We start from the raw sequence: 20,778 nt of genomic DNA, 5'->3' as shown, positions 1-20,778 counted from the left end.
CTTCTCCTTGGCCTTAACCCTTCAATGTTTGCATATCCCAAGGGTCTTGATAGATATTAGCAGTGTAATGGTGTATCTTCCATCATATTGCTTATACCTTATGGATCTGCAAACTTGGAAGGGTTAGGGCGGGAATTGGGACTGACTACACACCATCACATGGTCACAGAATAAAACATTTCTCCTTCTTCTCATGTATTCGTCCAGTTGGTGCCAAAGCTGACACGAAACTACATCAAGGAAGGCTACATGGAGAAGACGGGTCCAAAGGTGAAGTCTTTTAATACTTACACTTTAGTTACTTACACTTTAGTTACTTACACTTCAGTTACTTACACTTCAGTTACTTACACTTTAGTTACTTACACTTTAGTTACCTACACTTTAGTTACTTACACTTTAGTTACTTTGTGTCACAGCACTTAATGCTTCTAACTTTCTCAGCCCATCGGGTTTCACTGCGAATGGGGTTTAATTTGTACCACACAAACCTACCGCATTAATAATGGCCATGTACAACCTCAGCCACAGTATATTTGCTGGGCCTGTGAGCTGAATGCTTGCCTTGTACTGCTTGTGTGGATAATGTATTGGTATTCCAGTATGTGATCCTGTATGTAAGCCAATAACGCCATTAGTTATGAGAGTACAATAATAGTGCATTATCACAGTTGTAAACAACGTTTCTTCATTAAAGAGAATGACCTCATTGAACAGAAAGACAATACATTTAGGTGAATCATTAGCAACTGAACTTCTGTACAGCCTCTTTAATTCCTTCAACCTCGGTCTCCTGTTTCCCTCTTACAGCACACAGAGGGCTTCAAGAAGAGATGGTTCACTATGGATGACAGGAGACTCATGTACTTCAAGGATCCTCTGGTAAGACAGTCAGTGGGTAAATTAGGTGCCATGTCATATGGGTGAAAGAGATGGTGCTGTACCATTTCAGTACTATTAGTAACACTTTATTTAGGGCTTACGGTTCAACAGGCTCCAAAATTAGCATTGTGGCACTTATAGTACAGTGGTACTGAACTAATGTTATTTGCATGTCATATTATGCAAACAAACATACCCAAATTATTTATTGGACCTCATATACAATGTGGCTGTTTAGACGCGCACACATTACACACGTAACAGGTAAACACAGACCCAGTCTTGTATAACTAACCTTTAAGGGACACACAATTCAGTCCCATTCAAACTCCTATTTTCCCTAACCCTAACCCTAAACTTAACCTTAACCCATACCCTTAACCTAACCAAAAAACCTAACCTCTGCCCTTAACCTAACCCTAAAACGAACCATAGCTCCTAACCCTGGACCTAAACCTAATTCCAACCTTAACCCTAAACTCCTTAGTTCACCCATGGTCAAATGCTATTTCTAACTAAATGTCCCCAATTGGTCAAATTTTTGTTTGTTTACTATTCTTGCGGAGACTTCTGGTCCCCACAAGTATAGTTAAATACGTTCCCATACACACACACACACACACACACACACACACACACTGAGTCTCCTCTCCTCTCTGTTTCTTTGTGAGGATGCCTATGCGCGCGGTGAGGTGTTCATTGGTAGTAAGGAGAACAGCTACATTGTGCTCCCGGCCTTCCCCATCCACCCAGGGCTACCACTGGCAGTTTGGCATCACCATAGTAACGCCCGACAGGAAGTTCCTGTTTACGTGCGAGACCGAGGAGGAGCAGCAGGATTGGATGGCTGCTTTTCAGGGTTTGGTGAATCGACCTATGCTGCCCCAGGAATATGCAGGTAACCATTCGCATGGCTCTACCCAGGATTTGTCCAAGGAATTCATACATTTTCTACATTTAGCAGACAATCTTATCCAGAGCGACTTATAAGAGAAATGAGGGTTAAGTGCCTTGCTCAAGGGCACATAGACAGATTTTCCCCTAGTCGGCCTGGGGATTCGAGCCAGCGTCCTTTTGACTACTGGCCCAACACTCTTAACCGCTAGGCTACCTGCCGCCTCTTAGTTGAATAATATGTGTTGTTTTTTTACTATGGGTGATATGTTGAGTAAGGTTTCCAGCATACTAATAGTAACCTGATCACCTTCTGTTGGTGGATATTTCTCACCAATACATTTGATGCCCTTCTGATGATTGGTGAATTGATAGCTATATGCCTCCACTGAGTTCATGGCAGTAGAGGCTATGACAGTTTATGTAGATCTGAACCACTCTATTTTACACAGTTGATTTCTTGTCTGATTTAGTCTCTCTCTCTCTCTGCAGTGGAGGCCCACTTTAAGCACAAGCCCTGAGAGGAGGAGGAGAAGGAAAAAGAGGGAGGCTGGACTGGAGGCTGGACATATCCCTGGATGAAGACAGACAAATAGGATCCTTCTCCTCATAATATGAAAAATATATATACAATTAAAGATAAACCATACAGAGCAGTAAAAGAGGGGGTAGAGAGGACTACAGAGGGTGGTGTTAATGTTCTGTTGCCATACTCCTCTACTCTGCCTTACCCCAAATCCTGCCCATATATACTGTAAATGAACAAAAATATAAACGCAACATGCAACAATTTTATAGAGTTACAGATCATATCAGTCAATTGAAATAAATCAATTAGGCCCCAATCGATGGATTTCACGCCTGAGCAGGGGCGCAGCCATGGGAGTCCTAGGAGGCGTAGGCCCACCCACTTGGGAGCCCAGCCAATCAGAATTTGTTTTTCCCCACAAAAGTGCTTTATTACAGACAGAAATACTCCTCCATTTCATCGTCTGTAGGTGAAAAAGCCAGATGTGGAGGTCCTGGGCTGGCGTGGTTAAACGTGGTCTGTGGTTGTGAGGCTGGTTGGACATACTGGCAAATTCTCTAAAACAACATTGGAGATGTCTTATTTACCTTTATTTAACTAGGCAAGTCAGTTAAGAACAAATTCTTATTTTCAATGACGGCCTGGGAACAGAGGGTTAACTGCCTGTTCAGGGGCAGAACCACAGATTTGTACCTTGTCAGCTCAAGGATTTGAACTTGCAATCTTTCGGTTACTAGTCCAATGCTCTAACCACTAGGCTACCCTGCCACCCCGATAGACAAGTTAACATTCAGTTCACTGGCAACAGCTCTGGTGGACGTTCCTGCAGTTAGCTTGCCAATTGCATGGTCCCTTAAAACCTGAGACATCTGTGCCATTGTGTTGTGTGACAGAACTGCACCTGTGTAATGATCATGCTGTTTAACAATCTTCTTTATATGCCACACCTGTCAGGTGGATGGATTATCTTGACAAATGCTCACTAACAGGGATGTAAACAAATGTGTGCACAAAATTGGAGAGAAATAAGCTTTTTGTGCAAATGGAACGCTTCTGGGATCTTTTATTTCAGCTTATGAAACATGGGACCAACACTTTACATGCTGCATTTATATTTTTGTTCAATATAGTTGGAAAGAGAGCCCAGAATTATGTTGACCTCCTTAACTCATACGAAGTCCCACCAAGTTGACTACATACCCTTCAATGGTGCTGCCAGTGCTGAGTGATTAGTGCTTTTTTGAGCTCGGTTCAGTTTGGGTTAGATAAGAAAATAATCCAGTATTTTTGACATGAAATGCGCTATTCATAATGTGGGTTGAATACTGTAACAACACAGAATAAAACAAATGAATAACATTCCCATGAAGGTTGTGATGCCCATTACTGTTTACCTCTTAATACCCATCATTTATTCACATTACTTTCATCAAATATTTCAGTTGTCATCTCATCTCGATAGAGCTGCTGCCTATGCTGTCTGACAAAATCACAATTTTAGTAGTTCTTTAAAGTAAATAAGGCATATTTTATGACTGCTGAATACCAGCTAACAATCACTTAGATCATGTATTTTCAGGTAGAGATATCTTGTGAAGCAACAGCTGCTCTCTATATCACCTCACAATCACACATTCTTCTGTCTCTTCCATAGCAATTGAAAAGAAACACAGATGGGACAAGTAGATTCGCAATGGATTATGGTCATTGTAGTTAATTACCACGTTTATGCACTAAACTAATGTTGAATATTAGCCCTGTTGGAAACTACAACTCCCTACTATATTGCACAGTTCAGGCTGTATGCAATATATCTAGAGTTTCTAGAGAAACTGTGCAACCCAAACAAAATGGAATTCAAATAATTTAACCTCCGTCGGTCAATTAGTTGTTCAAAAAACGAAATCGCTCAGCACTAGGCACTACACATGCTAAAACAGATTTTGTGCCAACTCCACCCTCTATTCATCTCTATGACCCTGCCTCATGTATCTCCAGACTCAGCTTTGTGCCAACTCCACCCTCCATTCATCTCTATGACCCTGCCTCATGTATCTCCAGACTCAGCTTTGTGCCAACTCCACCCTCTATTCATCTCTATGACCCTGCCTCATGTATCTCCAGACTCAGCTTTGTGCCAACTCCACCCTCTATTCATCTCTATGACCCTGCCTCATGCATCTCCACTCAGCTTTGTGCCAACTTCACCCTCTATTCGTCTCTATGACCCTGCCTCATGTATCTCCAGACTCAGCTTTGTGCCAACTTCACCCTCTATTCGTCTCTATGACCCTGCCTCATGTATCTCCAGACTCAGCTTTGTGCCAACTCCACCCTCTATTCATCTCTATGACCCTGCCTCATGTATCTCCAGACTCAGCTTTGTGCCAACTCCACCCTCTATTCATCTCTATGACCCTGCCTCATGTATCTCCAGACTCAGCTTTGTGCCAACTCCACCCTCTATTCATCTCTATGACCCTGCCTCATGTATCTCCAGACTCAGCTTTGTGCCAACTCCACCCTCTATTCATCTCTATGACCCTGCCTCATGTATCTCCAGACTCAGCTTTGTGCCAACTCCACCCTCCATTCATCTCTATGACCCTGCGTCATGTATCTCCAGACTCAGCTTTGTGCCAACTCCACCCTCTATTCATCTCTATGACCCTGCCTCATGTATCTCCAGACTCAGCTTTGTGCCAACTCCACCCTCTATTCATCTCTATGACCCTGCCTCATGTATCTCCAGACTCAGCTTTGTGCCAACTCCACCCTCTATTCATCTCTATGACCCTGCCTCATGTATCTCCAGACTCAGCTTTGTGCCAACTCCACCCTCTATTCATCTCTATGACCCTGCCTCATGTATCTCCAGAGTCAGCTTTGTGCCAACTCCACCCTCTATTCATCTCTATGACCCTGCCTCATGTATCTCCAGACTCAGCTTTGTGCCAACTCCACCCTCTATTCATCTCTATGACCCTGCCTCATGTATCTCCAGACTCAGCTTTGTGCCAACTCCACCCTCTATTCATCTCTATGACCCTGCCTCATGTATCTCCAGACTCAGCTTTGTGCCAACTCCACCCTCCATTCATCTCTATGACCCTGCGTCATGTATCTCCAGACTCTGCTTTGTGCCAACTCCACCCTCTATTCATCTCTATGACCCTGCCTCATGTATCTCCAGACTCAGCTTTGTGCCAACTCCACCCTCTATTCATCTCTATGACCCTGCCTCATGTATCTCCAGACTCAGCTTTGTGCCAACTCCACCTCTATTCATCTCTATGACCCTGCCTCATGTATCTCCAGACTCAGCTTTGTGCCAACTCCACCCTCCATTCATCTCTATGACCCTGCCTCATGTATCTCCAGACTCAGCTTTGTGCCAACTCCACCCTCTATTCATCTCTATGACCCTGCCTCATGTATCTCCAGACTCAGCTTTGTGCCAACTCCACCCTCTATTCATCTCTATGACCCTGCCTCATGTATCTCCAGACTCAGCTTTGTGCCAACTCCACCCTCTATTCATCTCTATGACCCTGCCTCATGTATCTCCAGACTCAGCTTTGTGCCAACTCCACCCTCTATTCATCTCTATGACCCTGCCTCATGTATCTCCAGACTCAGCTTTGTGCCAACTCCACCCTCTATTCATCTCTATGACCCTGCCTCATGCATCTCCACTCAGCTTTGTGCCAACTTCACCCTCTATTCATCTCTATGACCCTGCCTCATGTATCTCCAGACTCAGCTTTGTGCCAACTCCACCCCTCTATTCATCTCTATGACCCTGCCTCATGTATCTCCAGACTCAGCTTTGTGCCAACTCCACCCTCTATTAATCTCTATGACCCTGCCTCATGTATCTCCAGACTCAGCTTTGTGCCAACTCCACCTCTATTCATCTCTATGACCCTGCCTCATGTATCTCCAGACTCAGCTTTGTGCCAACTCCACCCTCTATTCATCTCTATGACCCTGCCTCATGTATCTCCAGACTCAGCTTTGTGCCAACTCCACCCTCTATTCATCTCTATGACCCTGCCTCATGTATCTCCAGACTCAGCTTTGTGCCAACTCCACCCTCCATTCATCTCTATGACCCTGCGTCATGTATCTCCAGACTCAGCTTTGTGCCAACTCCACCCTCTATTCATCTCTATGACCCTGCCTCATGTATCTCCAGACTCAGCTTTGTGCCAACTCCACCCTCTATTCATCTCTATGACCCTGCCTCATGTATCTCCAGACTCAGCTTTGTGCCAACTCCACCCTCTATTCATCTCTATGACCCTGCCTCATGTATCTCCAGACTCAGCTTTGTGCCAACTCCACCCTCTATTCATCTCTATGACCCTGCCTCATGTATCTCCAGACTCAGCTTTGTGCCAACTCCACCCTCTATTCATCTCTATGACCCTGCCTCATGTATCTCCAGACTCAGCTTTGTGCCAACTCCACCCTCTATTCATCTCTATGACCCTGCCTCATGTATCTCCAGACTCAGCTTTGTGCCAACTCCACCCTCTATTCATCTCTATGACCCTGCCTCATGTATCTCCAGAGTCAGCTTTGTGCCAACTCCACTCTATGACCCTTCCTCTATTCATCTCTCATGACCCTGCCTCATGTATCTCCAGACTCAGCTTTGTGCCAACTCCACCCTCTATTCATCTCTATGACCCTGCCTCATGTATCTCCAGACTCAGCTTTGTGCCAACTCCACCCTCCATTCATCTCTATGACCCTGCGTCATGTATCTCCAGACTCAGCTTTGTGCCAACTCCACCCTCTATTCATCTCTATGACCCTGCCTCATGTATCTCCAGACTCAGCTTTGTGCCAACTCCACCCTCTATTCATCTCTATGACCCTGCCTCATGTATCTCCAGACTCAGCTTTGTGCCAACTCCACCCTCTATTCATCTCTATGACCCTGCCTCATGTATCTCCAGACTCAGCTTTGTGCCAACTCCACCCTCCATTCATCTCTATGACCCTGCCTCATGTATCTCCAGACTCAGCTTTGTGCCAACTCCACCCTCTATTCATCTCTATGACCCTGCCTCATGTATCTCCAGACTCAGCTTTGTGCCAACTCCACCCTCTATTCATCTCTATGACCCTGCCTCATGTATCTCCAGACTCAGCTTTGTGCCAACTCCACCCTCTATTCATCTCTATGACCCTGCCTCATGTATCTCCAGACTCAGCTTTGTGCCAACTCCACCCTCTATTCATCTCTATGACCCTGCCTCATGTATCTCCAGACTCAGCTTTGTGCCAACTCCACCCTCTATTCATCTCTATGACCCTGCCTCATGTATCTCCAGACTCAGCTTTGTGCCAACTCCACCCTCTATTCATCTCTATGACCCTGCCTCATGTATCTCCAGACTCAGCTTTGTGCCAACTCCACCCTCTATTCATCTCTATGACCCTGCCTCATGTATCTCCAGACTCAGCTTTGTGCCAACTCCACCCTCTATTCATCTCTATGACCCTGCCTCATGTATCTCCAGACTCAGCTTTGTGCCAACTCCACCCTCTATTCATCTCTATGACCCTGCCTCATGTATCTCCAGACTCAGCTTTGTGCCAACTCCACCCCTCTATTCATCTCTATGACCCTGCCTCATGTATCTCCAGACTCAGCTTTGTGCCAACTCCACCCTCCATTCATCTCTATGACCCTGCCTCATGTATCTCCAGACTCAGCTTTGTGCCAACTCCACCCCTCTATTCATCTCTATGACCCTGCCTCATGTATCTCCAGACTCAGCTTTGTGCCAACTCCACCCTCTATTCATCTCTATGACCCTGCCTCATGTATCTCCAGACTCCAGACTCAGCTTTGTGCCAACTCCACCCTCTATTCATCTCTATGACCCTGCCTCATGTATCTCCAGACTCAGCTTTGTGCCAACTCCACCCTCTATTCATCTCTATGACCCTGCCTCATGTATCTCCAGACTCAGCTTTGTGCCAACTCCACCCTCTATTCATCTCTATGACCCTGCCTCATGTATCTCCAGACTCAGCTTTGTGCCAACTCCACCCTCTATTCATCTCTATGACCCTGCCTCATGTATCTCCAGACTCAGCTTTGTGCCAACTCCACCCTCTATTCATCTCTATGACCCTGCCTCATGTATCTCCAGTCAGCTTTGTGCCAACTCCACCCTCTATTCATCTCTATGACCCTGCCTCATGTATCTCCAGACTCAGCTTTGTGCCAACTCCACCCTCTATTCATCTCTATGACCCTGCCTCATGTATCTCCAGACTCAGCTTTGTGCCAACTCCACCCTCTATTCATCTCTATAACCCTGCCTCATGTATCTCCAGACTCAGCTTTGTGCCAACTCCACCCTCTATTCATCTCTATGACCCTGCCTCATGTATCTCCAGACTCAGCTTTGTGCCAACTCCACCCTCCATTCATCTCTATGACCCTGCCTCATGTATCTCCAGACTCAGCTTTGTGCCAACTCCACCCTCTATTCATCTCTATGACCCTGCCTCATGTATCTCCAGACTCAGCTTTGTGCCAACTCCACCTCTATTCATCTCTATGACCCTGCCTCATGTATCTCCAGACTCAGCTTTGTGCCAACTCCACCCTCTATTCATCTCTATGACCCTGCCTCATGTATCTCCAGACTCAGCTTTGTGCCAACTCCACCCTCTATTCATCTCTATGACCCTGCCTCATGTATCTCCAGACTCAGCTTTGTGCCAACTCCACCCTCTATTCATCTCTATGACCCTGCCTCATGTATCTCCAGACTCAGCTTTGTGCCAACTCCACCCTCTATTCATCTCTATGACCCTGCCTCATGTATCTCCAGTCAGCTTTGTGCCAACTCCACCCTCTATTCATCTCTATGACCCTGCCTCATGTATCTCCAGACTCAGCTTTGTGCCAACTCCACCCTCTATTCATCTCTATGACCCTGCCTCATGTATCTCCAGACTCAGCTTTGTGCCAACTCCACCCTCTATTCATCTCTATAACCCTGCCTCATGTATCTCCAGACTCAGCTTTGTGCCAACTCCACCCCTCTATTCATCTCTATGACCCTGCCTCATGTATCTCCAGACTCAGCTTTGTGCCAACTCCACCCCTCCATTCATCTCTATGACCCTGCCTCATGTATCTCCAGACTCAGCTTTGTGCCAACTCCACCTCCATTCATCTCTATAACCCTGCCTCATGTATCTCCAGACTCAGCTTTGTGCCAACTCCACCCTCTATTCATCTCTATGACCCTGCCTCATGTATCTCCAGACTCAGCTTTGTGCCAACTCCACCCTCTATTCATCTCTATGACCCTGCCTCATGTATCTCCAGACTCAGCTTTGTGCCAACTCCACCCTCTATTCATCTCTATGACCCTGCCTCATGTATCTCCAGACTCAGCTTTGTGCCAACTCCACCCTCTATTCATCTCTATGACCCTGCCTCATGTATCTCCAGACTCAGCTTTGTGCCAACTCCACCCTCCATTCATCTCTATGACCCTGCCTCATGTATCTCCAGACTCAGCTTTGTGCCAACTCCACCCTCTATTCATCTCTATGACCCTGCCTCATGTATCTCCAGACTCAGCTTTGTGCCAACTCCACCCCTCTATTCATCTCTATGACCCTGCCTCATGTATCTCCAGACTCAGCTTTGTGCCAACTCCACCCCTCTATTCATCTCTATGACCCTGCCTCATGTATCTCCAGACTCAGCTTTGTGCCAACTCCACCCTCTATTCATCTCTATGACCCTGCCTCATGTATCTCCAGACTCAGCTTTGTGCCAACTCCACCCTCTATTCATCTCTATGACCCTGCCTCATGCATCTCCACTCAGCTTTGTGCCAACTTCACCCTCTATTCATCTCTATGACCCTGCCTCATGTATCTCCAGACTCAGCTTTGTGCCAACTCCACCCTCTATTCATCTCTATGACCCTGCCTCATGTATCTCCAGACTCAGCTTTGTGCCAACTCCACCCTCTATTAATCTCTATGACCCTGCCTCATGTATCTCCAGACTCAGCTTTGTGCCAACTCCACCCTCTATTCATCTCTATGACCCTGCCTCATGTATCTCCAGACTCAGCTTTGTGCCAACTCCACCCTCTATTCATCTCTATGACCCTGCCTCATGTATCTCCAGACTCAGCTTTGTGCCAACTCCACCCTCTATTCATCTCTATGACCCTGCCTCATGTATCTCCAGACTCAGCTTTGTGCCAACTCCACCCTCCATTCATCTCTATGACCCTGCGTCATGTATCTCCAGACTCAGCTTTGTGCCAACTCCACCTCTATTCATCTCTATGACCCTGCCTCATGTATCTCCAGACTCAGCTTTGTGCCAACTCCACCCTCTATTCATCTCTATGACCCTGCCTCATGTATCTCCAGACTCAGCTTTGTGCCAACTCCACCCTCTATTCATCTCTATGACCCTGCCTCATGTATCTCCAGACTCAGCTTTGTGCCAACTCCACCCTCTATTCATCTCTATGACCCTGCCTCATGTATCTCCAGACTCAGCTTTGTGCCAACTCCACCCTCTATTCATCTCTATGACCCTGCCTCATGTATCTCCAGACTCAGCTTTGTGCCAACTCCACCCTCTATTCATCTCTATGACCCTGCCTCATGTATCTCCAGACTCAGCTTTGTGCCAACTCCACCCTCTATTCATCTCTATGACCCTGCCTCATGTATCTCCAGAGTCAGCTTTGTGCCAACTCCACCCTCTATTCATCTCTATGACCCTGCCTCATGTATCTCCAGACTCAGCTTTGTGCCAACTCCACCCTCTATTCATCTCTATGACCCTGCCTCATGTATCTCCAGACTCAGCTTTGTGCCAACTCCACCCTCTATTCATCTCTATGACCCTGCCTCATGTATCTCCAGACTCAGCTTTGTGCCAACTCCACCCTCCATTCATCTCTATGACCCTGCGTCATGTATCTCCAGACTCAGCTTTGTGCCAACTCCACCCTCCATTCATCTCTATGACCCTGCCTCATGTATCTCCAGACTCAGCTTTGTGCCAACTCCACCCTCTATTCATCTCTATGACCCTGCCTCATGTATCTCCAGACTCAGCTTTGTGCCAACTCCACCCTCTATTCATCTCTATGACCCTGCCTCATGTATCTCCAGACTCAGCTTTGTGCCAACTCCACCCTCCATTCATCTCTATGACCCTGCGTCATGTATCTCCAGACTCAGCTTTGTGCCAACTCCACCCTCTATTCATCTCTATGACCCTGCCTCATGTATCTCCAGACTCAGCTTTGTGCCAACTCCACCCTCTATTCATCTCTATGACCCTGCCTCATGTATCTCCAGACTCAGCTTTGTGCCAACTCCACCCTCTATTCATCTCTATGACCCTGCCTCATGTATCTCCAGACTCAGCTTTGTGCCAACTCCACCCTCTATTCATCTCTATGACCCTGCCTCATGTATCTCCAGACTCAGCTTTGTGCCAACTCCACCCTCTATTCATCTCTATGACCCTGCCTCATGTATCTCCAGACTCAGCTTTGTGCCAACTCCACCCCTCTATTCATCTCTATGACCCTGCCTCATGTATCTCCAGACTCAGCTTTGTGCCAACTCCACCCTCTATTCATCTCTATGACCCTGCCTCATGTATCTCCAGAGTCAGCTTTGTGCCAACTCCACCTCTATTCATCTCTATGACCCTGCCTCATGTATCTCCAGACTCAGCTTTGTGCCAACTCCACCCTCTATTCATCTCTATGACCCTGCCTCATGTATCTCCAGACTCAGCTTTGTGCCAACTCCACCCTCTATTCATCTCTATGACCCTGCCTCATGTATCTCCAGACTCAGCTTTGTGCCAACTCCACCCTCCATTCATCTCTATGACCCTGCGTCATGTATCTCCAGACTCAGCTTTGTGCCAACTCCACCCTCTATTCATCTCTATGACCCTGCCTCATGTATCTCCAGACTCAGCTTTGTGCCAACTCCACCCTCTATTCATCTCTATGACCCTGCCTCATGTATCTCCAGACTCAGCTTTGTGCCAACTCCACCCCCTCTATTCATCTCTATGACCCTGCCTCATGTATCTCCAGACTCAGCTTTGTGCCAACTCCACCTCTATTCATCTCTATGACCCTGCCTCATGTATCTCCAGACTCAGCTTTGTGCCAACTCCACCCTCTATTCATCTCTATGACCCTGCCTCATGTATCTCCAGACTCAGCTTTGTGCCAACTCCACCCTCTATTCATCTCTATGACCCTGCCTCATGTATCTCCAGACTCAGCTTTGTGCCAACTCCACCCTCTATTCATCTCTATGACCCTGCCTCATGTATCTCCAGTCAGCTTTGTGCCAACTCCACCCTCTATTCATCTCTATGACCCTGCCTCATGTATCTCCAGACTCAGCTTTGTGCCAACTCCACCCTCTATTCATCTCTATGACCCTGCCTCATGTATCTCCAGACTCAGCTTTGTGCCAACTCCACCCTCTATTCATCTCTATAACCCTGCCTCATGTATCTCCAGACTCAGCTTTGTGCCAACTCCACCCTCTATTCATCTCTATGACCCTGCCTCATGTATCTCCAGACTCAGCTTTGTGCCAACTCCACCCTCCATTCATCTCTATGACCCTGCCTCATGTATCTCCAGACTCAGCTTTGTGCCAACTCCACCCTCTATTCATCTCTATGACCCTGCCTCATGTATCTCCAGACTCAGCTTTGTGCCAACTCCACCCTCTTAGTCACTTTATCTTTCCATGTCGTTGGACTCAGGAGTACATCTGAAATGGCACCCTATTCCCTATAAACACCTTTATAGGGCTCTGGTAGTAGTAGGACACTATAGAGAAGAGGGGGCCATTAATCCGAATCACCATTATTCACCAAGTACATTTACACACACCCAGAATGTGCCTTGGTGCTGCCAGCAGTAGACAATATACAAACAGAATACAGACACATAGACATCATACAGAATGAACAACATCGGAACAGTGACCATAAAACATCAAACTGTGGAGTAGAGGCTGATGACAGTGGGAGCAGACCATCTACAGAGGGGCTATGTCTATATAAGCAGAGCGAGGGATCCTGCCGTGGATACTGTGTTGTACAGAGGTGTACATAGTACAGAGGTGTACATACATATACAAAATAACTTGACCATTTACAAAAGAGATACAGCCTGTATATGTGTAATGTTGGCTCCTGGACTGAATGTACGAGTGTGATGTGGACCTTGTTTGTTAAATGATATGATATGCTAACCTGGTCCCAGATCTGTTAATGTGGTCTTGACAAGTCCTATGGCCATCCTCAAGTTGGCAAAACTGCACTAACAGATCTGGGACCAAGCTAATGTTATGCTGCTTTGATAGTTGATAGTGAATATTTTCCTTCTCTTTTGAGACTGGACTGAATAATACATTTCAAGGCCAGTGGGAACTGACTGAATGTGACAGGGCCATTTTGTGTCTCTAGTGAATAATAAATTTCAAGGCCAGTGGGAACTGACTGAATGTGACAGGGCCATTTTGTGTCTCTAGTGAATAATACATTTCAAGGCCAGTGGGAACTGACTGAATGTGACAGGGCCATTTTGTGTCTCTAGTGAATAATACATTTCAAGGCCAGTGGGAACTGACTGAATGTGACAGGGCCATTTTGTGTCTCTAGTGAATAATACATTTCAAGGCCAGTGGGAACTGACTGAATGTGATCGGGCCATTTTGTGTCTCTAGTGAATAATACATTTCAAGGCCAGTGGGAACTGACTGAATGTGATCGGGCTTTTAGAACATTTTGTGTCTCTAGTGAATAATACATTTCAAGGCCAGTGGGAACTGACTGAATGTGACAGGGCCATTTTGTGTCTCTAGTGAATAATAACTGCTCTGTTTTGGAAACTACTAGAGAGACAGACATTGATTCTGTGGATGTATTTCCTTGTTCATTTCTTTGTATCGGTGCAGATTTATATTCATTTATTTATCGCTTTGTGTTGTGAAGCTTAACATTATGACAAGCACTGCAGGTACAGGAACCATTTGTTGTATTTTATAGCTGTAAATTACTACATTTGAAAGGGAGAATTGTGAATTACTTGAAAAGGTTTCTCCAGTGAAAAAATACTATTTAATGTCAGTTGATGTTACTTCAAATACTTCAGAAATTGCTCATCTAAAAGAAAACATGGAAGGATGAATTTCTAAAGTATTCTAATATGTAATTTTGGTATCCTGCCTACAGGTTCTTTCCATGTATTGTAACTTATCTTTACCAGCAGGGAGACAAAGTCAAAACTTTGAACACACTCTTATTCAGATTTTTACATGGGGAGAATCTCAATTCAATTTGCTCGACTCCTCGCGTCCTCCGCTGCCCTCTCCTGGTTGAAAACGTGGACACAGATGTGCTTGTATTAAATTAGACCTGCCTTCACTCGTGCACCATCATTTAGAGAGGAATCCCAAAACATGTGTAAAGTGTTAAAAATAAATGTAGCCCGACATTTTATAGACAACAGATTTAGTAGCATATAGTTTTTAAACATGAGCATGCGTTTCTCTTCCGAGAAGAAAACGCTTCTACGATACGGAGCCGAGCGGGTACATTTGTGCTTCCTCGCTGGGAGAAGGCTATTGAGGAGGACACTACTCCGTTCGCCTATTAACAAATTGACACTAGTCTACATATGGCGACCACTTTTCGTTTTATGGGTCACGAAAGAGAAAAGTACTTAGGAGTAGAGAAGAGGACAGACTTTTCCCCAATTGAGAAACTCCCATGACTTCCAATGTGTTCTTTTTAAGTGACAAAAAGAGATTGAGACACATTGGATTAGATCAAGAGTCCCAACAATGACTAGTATTTTGTTGTAATCTTTATTGTATTGAACGTTAATTTAAAAAGAAAGTCAATGCTCACTGAAAAGTAGTAAAACATCTCATGAAGGTATAACAATACATTGTCTGAACATCTCATTTCAAGTTATGTAAATACTGTACATTTAATATTCTGTTTCTATGGATGTTGATGGTAATACACTGAAAGTACACGAAGGATCTTTGTGAAATACTGATTATTAACCGAGAACTGATAAAAGATGAGAATCAAACAACATGACATCTTCATTTGTGGTTAAGGAAGAAAAGAAAAATAATGTCATGTAAATACAACAATCCTTAAAGATTTTCAAAAGATATGACCCTGATTAAACATTTAAAGATGACAAACACTTTATATACATGACATTCACCATATATATACAGTATATTACAAAAAATAGGCAGCAAAAGAGTATTGATGATTCAAACAACATGAAACAATAGCCTAGTCATAAAGATATTGCAAAATATTATTGGTTTCCCTTTCTTCATTATTGTATATTTCGTTCCAAATGAATGTACAACACTTTAGACAAAATCCACAAAAACATATTTTATTTGCTTCATTTGAGTTCTCTCTAGGTTCAAGGCTTCATTATCAAGCTAGGTCTACACTTACCACAACTACAAGAGATCTACGGAAGGCTCAACTAAACATTTACTGGCAGGAAAAGACAACTTAAATCAATTCAACATTTTGTACATCGGAATTTTCCACCAGAAAAATAGATGTATGCATTAAACCATAATCTCTCTCTAAAACTGTACTTACTTTGGATGTATTGGACTTCAGAGTGATTTAGAAATTGCCACTGAATTCAAATCTGCCTTTATTTTGATTGACAGGTAAGACACTACACTTTAACTTCTAACATTTTCCATCAATGTCTTGACTTTAACGTTGAATATACATTTCACTACATTCGGTTATGGGTGATCTTTAGCAAAATGCTTGTTATAAATGAATACCACTGTAGGAGATTAGAATGCTGGTGAGTTGAAGTAGGCTGAAAAGGCCTGAACATATGACTTACTGATGTAGAATCTTAAATTTGATCACTCTTTGTCGCTGAGAGGAAAAGCAAATGTGTGATGTATTCCAGGTTTAAAAGGCTTCTAAAGATTGTAATTTCCACTTTAAAATGTCAGACTTGATTTGCCTTAACGAAAATGTATCAACCCCTACAAAAATGTCCATTCATTTGAATCCACACAATAAATCACATTTCCAGTTGCTGCTGGATTATTTTCCTGTGGTCAAGAACTGGCTCAAATTAAGATCCTACATCTGTACTGTGAGACTGAGCCAGCCTGACAACTGACAATGACCTGACTATATACATTCGACTACATACAACATATACATTCATCCAGACACTGTACAGGGATACATTAATACGATGAGCTCTGCGGGACTTTCTCTCTTTTCCTTTTCTTATTATGAACACTTTGGATCAGGAAGGAGAACTGACAGTGGAGTTTAACCGGGTAAGACAGTGATGGAGGTTCATTCAGTGATAGGGGATATAAGTGGTGTGTCCCAATAAACATATTTTTCCTGAAGTGTGCACTTGTACACTACTTACCACAAATCTAAAAGCATTGGATTGGTGGAGGTATGGGCTAGTTTCCATCATGCTTTTTATACCAATCATACTAATCCTTTCAGACCAGTGAAGGGAAGTAAAGAAGTGCACACTTTGGGAGAAAGGAGTGATAATTGGGACATAAGCCAGGAGTCATACAGTGATAGGAAGGTAGACTGCAAGGGTCATGGGGTCAACTAGGGATAATAATAATCATTGATTAAACTTTTATAGCTCTTTTCATTACAGACAGAATCTCAAGGTGCTTGTTAAGCAAAATAATAATCAAAAAGTAATTTAAAAAGAAATAGGCTAAAACATTAGCTAGATCAGCTAGTTTGAGTGGTTCTAGATCAGCTAGTTTGAGTGGTTCTAGATCAGCTAGTTTGAGTGGTTCTAGAACAGCTAGTTTGAGTGGTTCTAGAACAGCTAGTTTGAGTGGTTCTAGAACAGCTAGTTTGAGTGGTTCTAGAACAGCTAGTTTGAGTGGTTCTAGATCAGCTAGTTTGAGTGGTTCTAGAACAGCTAGTTTGAGTGGTTATAGATAAGCTAGTTTGAGTGGTTCTCTATCAGCTAGTTTGAGTGGTTCTAGATCAGCTAGTTTGAGTGGTTCTAGAACAGCTAGTTTGAGTGGTTCTAGAACAGCTAGTTTGAGTGGTTCTAGAACAGCTAGTTTGAGTGGTTCTAGAACAGCTAGTTTGAGTGGTTATAGATCAGCTAGTTTGAGTGGTTCTCTATCAGCTAGTTTGAGTGGTTATAGATAAGCTAGTTTGAGTGGTTATAGATCAGCTAGTTTGAGTGGTTCTAGATCAGCTAGTTTGAGTGGTTCTAGAAGAGCTAGTTTGAGTGGTTATAGATAAGCTAGTTTGAGTGGTTCTAGAACAGCTAGTTTGAGTGGTTATAGATAAGCTAGTTTGAGTGGTTCTAGAACAGCTAGTTTGAGTGGTTATAGATAAGCTAGTTTGAGTGGTTATAGATAAGCTAGTTTGAGTGGTTATAGATCAGCTAGTTTGAGTGGTTCTCTATCAGCTAGTTTGAGTGGTTATAGATAAGCTAGTTTGAGTGAGCTAGAGGGGAAGCTGCAGTCATCAGAGGTTCTGGAAGCGCATAGCTAGGTGGTCAATGATAAGAGGTTGTCAGTCAGTGATAAGGTTAAACACGGGGGTCATAGGGTAATGCGGAGTGGTCCAGGAAAATATACACTATCTGGCTCGAAGCACCATGAAAATGACCAGTTAGGCCGAATTTGAAGTTCGCACAGGGACTAGGAGGATTAAATACATGGAGGAATACAGTCAGTCATTCTATGGGTAATAGAGGGTACAGACAGTCATAGGGTTAACATGGTCAGACAGTCATAGGGTTAACATGGTCAGACAGTCATGGGGTTAACAGGGTCAGACAGTCATGGGGTTAACAGGGTCAGAGAGTCATGGTCAGACAGTAACAGGGTTAACATGGTCATACAGTCATAGGGTTAACATGGTCATACAGTCATAGGGTTAACATGGTCAGACAGTCATGGTCAGACAGTCATAGGGTTAACATGGTCATACAGTCATAGGGTTAACATGGTCAGACAGTCATAGGGTTAACATGGTCAGAGAGTCATGGTCAGACAGTAACAGGGTTAACATGGCCAGCAGTCATGGTCAGACAGTCATAGGGTTAACATGGTCATACAGTCATGGGGTTAACATGGTCAGACAGTCATAGGGTTAACATGGTCAGACAGTCATAGGGTTAACATGGTCAGAGAGTCATGGTCAGACAGTAACAGGGTTAACATGGTCAGACAGTCAAAGGATTCACAGGGCCAGGCAGCCAAAGGGTTAACAGGTTCAGGCAGTCATGGGATTAACAGGGTCAGACAGTCATGGGGTTAACAGGGTCAGACAGTCATTGTCAGACAGTCATAGGATTAACAGGGTCAGACAGTCATAGGATTAACATGGTCAGAGAGTCATAGGGTTAACAGGGTCAGACAGTCATGGGGTTAACAGGGTCAGACAGTAATGGGGTTAACAGAGTCAGACAGTCATGGGGTTAACAGGGTCAGAGAGTCATGGGGTTAACAGGGTCAGACAGTCATGGGGTTAACAGGGTCAGACAGTCAAGGCCAGACAGTCATATGGTTAACATGGTCAGACAGTCATGGTCAGACAGTAAAAGGGTTAACATGGTCAGACAGTCATGGTCAGACAGTCATAGGGTTAACAAGGTCAGACAGTCATGGTCAGACAGTCATAGGGTTAACATGGTCAGACAGTAACAGGGTTAACATGGTCAGACAGTCAAAGGATTCACAGGGCCAGGCAGCCAAAGGGTTAACAGGTTCAGGCAGTCATGGGATTAACAGGGTCAGACAGTCATGGGGTTAACAGGGTCAGACAGTCATTGTCAGACAGTCATAGGATTAACAGGGTCAGACAGTCATAGGATTAACATGGTCAGAGAGTCATAGGGTTAACATGGTCAGACAGTCATAGGGTTAACATGGTCAGAGAGTCATGGTCAGACAGTAACAGGGTTAACATGGTCATACAGTCATAGGGTTAACATGGTCAGACAGTCATAGGGTTAACATGGTCAGAGAGTCATGGTCAGACAGTAACAGGGTTAACATGGCCAGCAGTCATGGTCAGACAGTCATAGGGTTAACATGGTCATACAGTCATGGGGTTAACATGGTCAGACAGTCATAGGGTTAACATGGTCAGACAGTCATAGGGTTAACATGGTCAGAGAGTCATGGTCAGACAGTAACAGGGTTAACATGGTCAGACAGTCAAAGGATTCACAGGGCCAGGCAGCCAAAGGGTTAACAGGTTCAGGCAGTCATGGGATTAACAGGGTCAGACAGTCATGGGGTTAACAGGGTCAGACAGTCATTGTCAGACAGTCATAGGATTAACAGGGTCAGACAGTCATAGGATTAACATGGTCAGAGAGTCATAGGGTTAACAGGGTCAGACAGTCATGGGGTTAACAGGGTCAGACAGTAATGGGGTTAACAGAGTCAGACAGTCATGGGGTTAACAGGGTCAGAGAGTCATGGGGTTAACAGGGTCAGACAGTCATGAGGTTAACAGGGTCAGACAGTCAAGGCCAGACAGTCATATGGTTAACATGGTCAGACAGTCATGGTCAGACAGTAAAAGGGTTAACATGGTCAGACAGTCATGGTCAGACAGTCATAGGGTTAACAAGGTCAGACAGTCATGGTCAGACAGTCATAGGGTTAACATGGTCAGACAGTAACAGGGTTAACATGGTCAGACAGTCAAAGGATTCACAGGGCCAGGCAGCCAAAGGGTTAACAGGTTCAGGCAGTCATGGGATTAACAGGGTCAGACAGTCATGGGGTTAACAGGGTCAGACAGTCATTGTCAGACAGTCATAGGATTAACAGGGTCAGACAGTCATAGGATTAACATGGTCAGAGAGTCATAGGGTTAACAGGGTCAGACAGTCATGGGGTTAACAGGGTCAGACAGTCATGGGGTTAACAGAGTCAGACAGTCATGGGGTTAACAGGGTCAGAGAGTCATGGGGTTAACAGGGTCAGACAGTCATGGGGTTAACAGGGTCAGACAGTCAAGGCCAGACAGTCATATGGTTAACATGGTCAGACAGTCATGGTCAGACAGTAAAAGGGTTAACATGGTCAGACAGTCATGGTCAGACAGTCATAGGGTTAACAAGGTCAGACAGTCATGGTCAGACAGTCATAGGGTTAACATGATCAGACAGTCATAGGGTTAACAGGGTCAGACAGTCAGGATTAAAAGGGTCATACAGTCATAGGGTTAACATGGTCAGACAGTCATAGGATTAACATGGTCAGAGAGTCATAGGGTTAACAGGGTCAGACAGTCATGGGGTTAACAGGGTCAGACAGTCATGGGGTTAACAGAGTCAGACAGTCATGGAGTTAACAGGGTC

At 44.6% G+C, this 20,778-nt stretch overlaps 1 pseudogene; it reads left to right on the top strand.

Moving 5' to 3' along the window:
- The window catches only part of LOC135568952 (arf-GAP with dual PH domain-containing protein 1-like), a 66,237-nt pseudogene extending 63,574 nt beyond the window's left edge, over nt 1–2,663 (top strand).
- Nucleotides 2,664–20,778: the final 18,115 nt, after the last annotated feature.

The sequence above is a fragment of the Oncorhynchus nerka genome, unplaced genomic scaffold (assembly GCF_034236695.1).
Source record: "Oncorhynchus nerka isolate Pitt River unplaced genomic scaffold, Oner_Uvic_2.0 unplaced_scaffold_1308, whole genome shotgun sequence".
NCBI lineage: Eukaryota > Metazoa > Chordata > Actinopteri > Salmoniformes > Salmonidae > Oncorhynchus > Oncorhynchus nerka.
This window is presented reverse-complemented; position numbering and strand designations above follow the sequence as displayed.